We start from the raw sequence: 4853 nt of genomic DNA, 5'->3' as shown, positions 1-4853 counted from the left end.
ATGCCCTGACTGATAGGGAAGGGAATGCCACCAGCCCCCTTCCTACTCACCTTACCTACAGCCTCCTAAGTATTTTGACTCATGGTTTAAAAAGTAAAGGTCAGATATCAAATACACCTGGTTCTTCAAAGTTCCTGAAGCAAATTAAAAAAAAAAGGGTTTACGTATTTAGATAACACACAGATATCTTTACTTGCTGTGGAAAGCCCAATTATAATTGGTATTTCAAGGTTCTCCAGAGAAAAAGAACTTTCTGTGATGTCTGAAAAGTGGAGAGGGTATTTGTTATCAGTATTTCCTACGAGAGGGGTACCTGGGTGGTTCAGTCAGTTAAGCGTCTGCCTTCAGCTCAGGTCATGATCTCTGGGTCCTGAGATCAAGCCGCACATTGAGCTTCCTGCTCCAAGGGAACCTGCTTCTCCCTCTCCTCCCTGCTCGTGCTCTCTCTCGATATCTCTCTCTCTCAAATAAATAAATAAAATCTTTAAAAAAATATATTTCCTAAGAGAAAATCATGAACGATAGGGACACTGCCTTCCAATGGTAGAGATATCCACAAAGCACTCCCACCTCCCTTGTCTTATTGGAGAATGCCAAAGGTCATGTGAAGTCCAGAAGATAGAGTTGTTTTATAGATAAGGAAACAAGCCGAGAGAGAGCAGAATGCTCATCAAAGACATAAAAGCAGTAGCAAGAAAAGCCAAGACCATAACCTCGTTCAAAACCGATCTGCCTCTTTCAGGGAGTAAGCATCATACCCGATCCTGCCCCCAAATGGAGCCTTGAACCCCCTTCTCCTGGTGAGATCACCCTTGTCCTGGCCAGAAACTACCTCAACCATTTAGTCCGCAGGACATAGGATTTCCTACTCAGCAGAGCTGTTGAGAACACGTGTTGGGATTAAGAAGGAATAAGAAGACAACATCCACGAGGGGCTGGAGGGGAACCTGTAAAGGGGGCTCACTATGCCGGCCCCCACTACCCAGGGTCATACATGAGCCTCCAAGTGTACAGCTAAAATGCCAAGGCTGCCATGCGGTTTCTGGAATTCCACAGCCAGACGTAACACCCCCTCCACGGACTCCTCATCTCCTGTCTCTATTTGGAATGGTCTCGACGTTCAGAAGTTAAGTGGAATGGCATCTTAGAAAGAGCAAACTGATGGTTACGGGAATGGGGGGTGGGAGGGGGGGTTGGGGGAAACAGGTGCTGGGGTTTAAGTAGGGCACTTGTCGTGATGAGCACTGGGTGCTTTACAGAAGTCTGGAATCCCTCCATTGTGCACCTGAAACTAATAGTACACTGTATGTTAACCAGCTTGAGTGTAAGTAAAAACCTGGAGGAAGAACAAAAAAAAGAGAGAGCGCAAGCGAGCACTGGATGTGGAGCCAGAGGATCTGAGTTCCGACTGTGACCCTGGGTGTGTGACTTGACGCCCTGAGTAAAAAGGGCCAGAATTCAGAGGCCTGCTGTGAGGATCAAGTTAGCTAATACTTCCAGAACATTTGGTGAAAAGTGTATCCTCCATAAATGGTAACCACTGCGATCGTCATTATTCATCGAACAGATCCATTTTACGAGGCATCAACAGAAGACAAAGCTTATGCTGAGGCAAAGATGTGTGAATGATTGCTGTTAACAATGCCCGACTCACAAGTTTGCTGGGAGGATTATGTACATGTGACAGGTGCCTTCTGAAATCGAAGCTATTTGTGTACATGGGCTTATACACCAAGGGCAGTCTGTCCTTCCTTTTCTCCCGCGCCCAGAGACTGGAAGAGGCCATCCATGGAGTCAATGCTAATTGAGTGTTCACCAAATGAATTCCACACACAGCCACTTCCGAGGATGTCAGACATCTGATCCAGAGGTTATACGTTATTGAATTTGTTAAATTTATTGAATCTATGCTTCCGGATTCAACCAAAATCTACTTTTCTCACCACATTATCAACAAAACACCTCTGATCATTGATTTGGTAAGTGACCAGCCTGCCCTCCAGTGTAGACAGCCCTTGGAATGGACTGGAGCACTTCCATTGCTAAGGATATAGTTTTTCTTCTGCCCAGTGGGTCTACATGTCTTAACTCTCAAGCATTCATCTAGGTGTAGTAGGAGCTTCCATTTCCAGAAGTTCATCTCCAACAAGACTAGGAGGCCAAAGGCAAGGCGAAATGAAACCTCCTCCGCAGTAAATACCACTGCAAACCACAATCCTCCTGTACCTGCAACTCACTGACCTCCTCCAAAATCCATGGCTCACTTCTTTTATTTGGCCCCTCGCCAACACACTGCATCTGCTCCGGACCGTTCTTGATTCAAAGACATCCGGTGGGTCTTGCTGGAAAGGGAGCAGTGTGGGTGCCATAGGGTACATCAGGATGCCCCCCTGCATAATTGCTCAGGAGAGTCTAGGCTGGTGCTGTATCAGAGAGAGACAAAGACAGGAGGGCTTGGGAATCTTAACAGGTGTTGTGTTCTAGGGTGGGTCCTGACAGCAGCATCGAAAGCCCTCAGCAGAGACGTGTGGATGAGCTGCTGACATTGCTTGTTACCATCTTCATGTCTGGTCCATAGAAATTCACCTTGAAACTCCTTTAAAAACCCTGATTTGGGGGCGCCTGGGTGGCTCAGTTGGTTGGGCGACTGCCTTCGGCTCGGGTCATGATCCTGGAGTCCTAGGATCGAGTCCCGCATCCAGCTCTCTGCTCGGCGGGGAGTCTGCTTCTCCCTCTGACCCTCCCCCAGCTCATGTGCTCTCTCTCTCTCTCTCATTCTGTCTCAAATAAATAAATAAAATCTTAAAAAAAAAAACAAAAAACCCTGATTTTATCTGGGAGTGAAGCCAGATCCAAGACACTGGCACCAGATATTCTAGAAGTTTCAGAATCAAGGTTCTTTATGGTTGAGAATGAAATTTTAGATTTTTTTAAGAAGATTTATGTATTTATTTTTTTTTAAGATTTTATTTAAGAGAGTGAGCGAGAGAGAGCATAAGCTGGGGGGGCGGGTGCAGAGGGAGAAGAAGAGTAGACTCCCCGCTGAGCAGAGAGCTCTATCTCAGGACCTTGGGATCATGACCAGAGCTGAAGGCAGACACTTAATCAACTGAACCACCCATGTATTATTTTAGAGAGAGAGCGGGGAGGAGGGGCAGAGGGAGAGGAAGAGAGAGAAACCCAAGCAGAATCTGCACTAAGGGTAGAAGCTGAGCTGGAGCTCAATCTCCCGACTCAGATCATGACCGGAGCCAAAACCAAGAGTCAGACGTTTAGCCGACGGTGCCACCAGGCGCCCTGAAACTTTAGATTTTCATCTCACCTGTCCTTCTTTAGGTCAGGGTGACCCAGCCTCTTGAAGCAATGGCCTTTCCCAATGTAAACACTGGTTCCAACACCTACAAAAGAAAAGTCAACCAGCTTATGAGCAAACTAATACTAGGACTTGGAGTCACTGGAAGAAGGTAAAGGTCTATTCGTTCAATTTTCTGACAAGGAAAAAAAAATCATTCCCTGAGTTTCACACTCCAGTCCTGCTTGGAAATTATTCGAGGAACACAATGCCAAATCATGGGCATCCAAGGACACCCTGGCTAAACCAAAAAGAAAAGCAGGTGAGCAGTGAACCTTATTAGCATGTGTCCTCCCAGGCTGATGACTGTCATTAGGCTGCTAGAGGGTGACATCATTTTCTCTAAGAGACAGTCAGCTCGAAAATGTCAACTTTCGTGGTGAATTAATTCTTACAGCTGCTTCATGTTGCCTTCTGCTCCGTGCTGCAAGAAACGGACATATTTCATTTCTGAGATCTGTCAGACATGTTGCTGTTTTAAATATTACATTTTAAGCCCAAGCCAACCCGAGCATATTGTGTTTGGAGAAGCCCGGCAGGAAAACGTTGCCTTCAACAGAGTAAAGGGCCAGAGTGTAACACTCGGTAATCTCGTTGGAAAAGTCATCACTTCTTTGGTTCAAATTCCTTCCATCTTATAATGGCCATCTTCTCCCCCAACGTCTCCTCTAGTATGAAGTTAACAGGAACCGTTATACTACAAGGATGCGGTCATGAAATCGTCATACGGGGAGTCAAGGGGAGGAGGGTCATGGAAGCGGGGAGAAAGGGAGATAACCCTCTCTGCAAAATGCAACCCGTCCCAAAGTTCTAGTCTCTGAATGTAGCTCTTGTTCACTTCACCAGCCACAGGAGAAAAAAAAATATATAGTGCCATTTATTCATCTTTTTCAATAAACATTATTGAATGCCTATATTTTGTTCTGCTCCTGGGCTGGGCACTGGGGAAATGAAGGAAAGACACTTCCCACCTGCAAGAGAGCTCCGAGCTCGGTGGGGGAGGGAGACATGTCAAGGGAAACAATAGAACAGTCTGGAAGTTCCAGAGGAGAAAGAGATTCAGCAGAGTTTTCTGAGAGTGAGTTTTGTGAGAAGATTATGTGTGTTTGCCGACATACCCTCCTTTGCGGAGGGCCGAGTGAGAGAAAATGGGGGAAAAAAAGACAAACGGAAAACCGTCTTTAATAAATAACTATGTAGGAATCAGGAATAACCTTCATAAATGAATAAAACACCTGCCCATGGGGTCAGAAGGGCCAAAAAGGGTCTTGAAGTCCCCCAAAATATCTTCCTTGTTTTCTATCTAACATAGGAAACACTTTGAGCTGTAAACTAATACTGTTAGACTTAACAACATATAAATCAATGATGTAAATAAACACGTGAGTGTAACTGACAGATACTGGACTCTTTCTGACAGTAAGTTCGCAGAGAGGTAACTGGGAAAGCATCACACCTAAAGTCATAGGAAATGGGCAAAATTAAGGGCTAGAAAAAGTGG

The 4853-nt window shown here is 45.5% G+C and overlaps 1 long non-coding RNA gene across 1 annotated transcript; it reads right to left on the bottom strand.

Moving 5' to 3' along the window:
* Positions 1-1462: 1462 nt before the first annotated feature.
* Positions 1463-3666, bottom strand: LOC118017163. Its single transcript, XR_004681054.1, has 3 exons — positions 3628-3666; positions 3323-3398; positions 1463-2423 (listed from the first exon to the last, which is right to left on the bottom strand). It is a non-coding gene; the product is annotated as an uncharacterized LOC118017163 (long non-coding RNA).
* Between the last annotated feature and the right edge of the window lie 1187 nt (positions 3667-4853).

This window comes from Mirounga leonina, unplaced genomic scaffold (genome assembly GCF_011800145.1).
Source record: "Mirounga leonina isolate KUSES-001 unplaced genomic scaffold, KU_Mleo_1.0 Mir_168, whole genome shotgun sequence".
Classification (NCBI taxonomy): Eukaryota; Metazoa; Chordata; class Mammalia; order Carnivora; family Phocidae; genus Mirounga; species Mirounga leonina.
The sequence above is the reverse complement of the archived record's forward strand: the minus strand, read 5'-3'. Positions and strand labels throughout refer to the sequence as shown.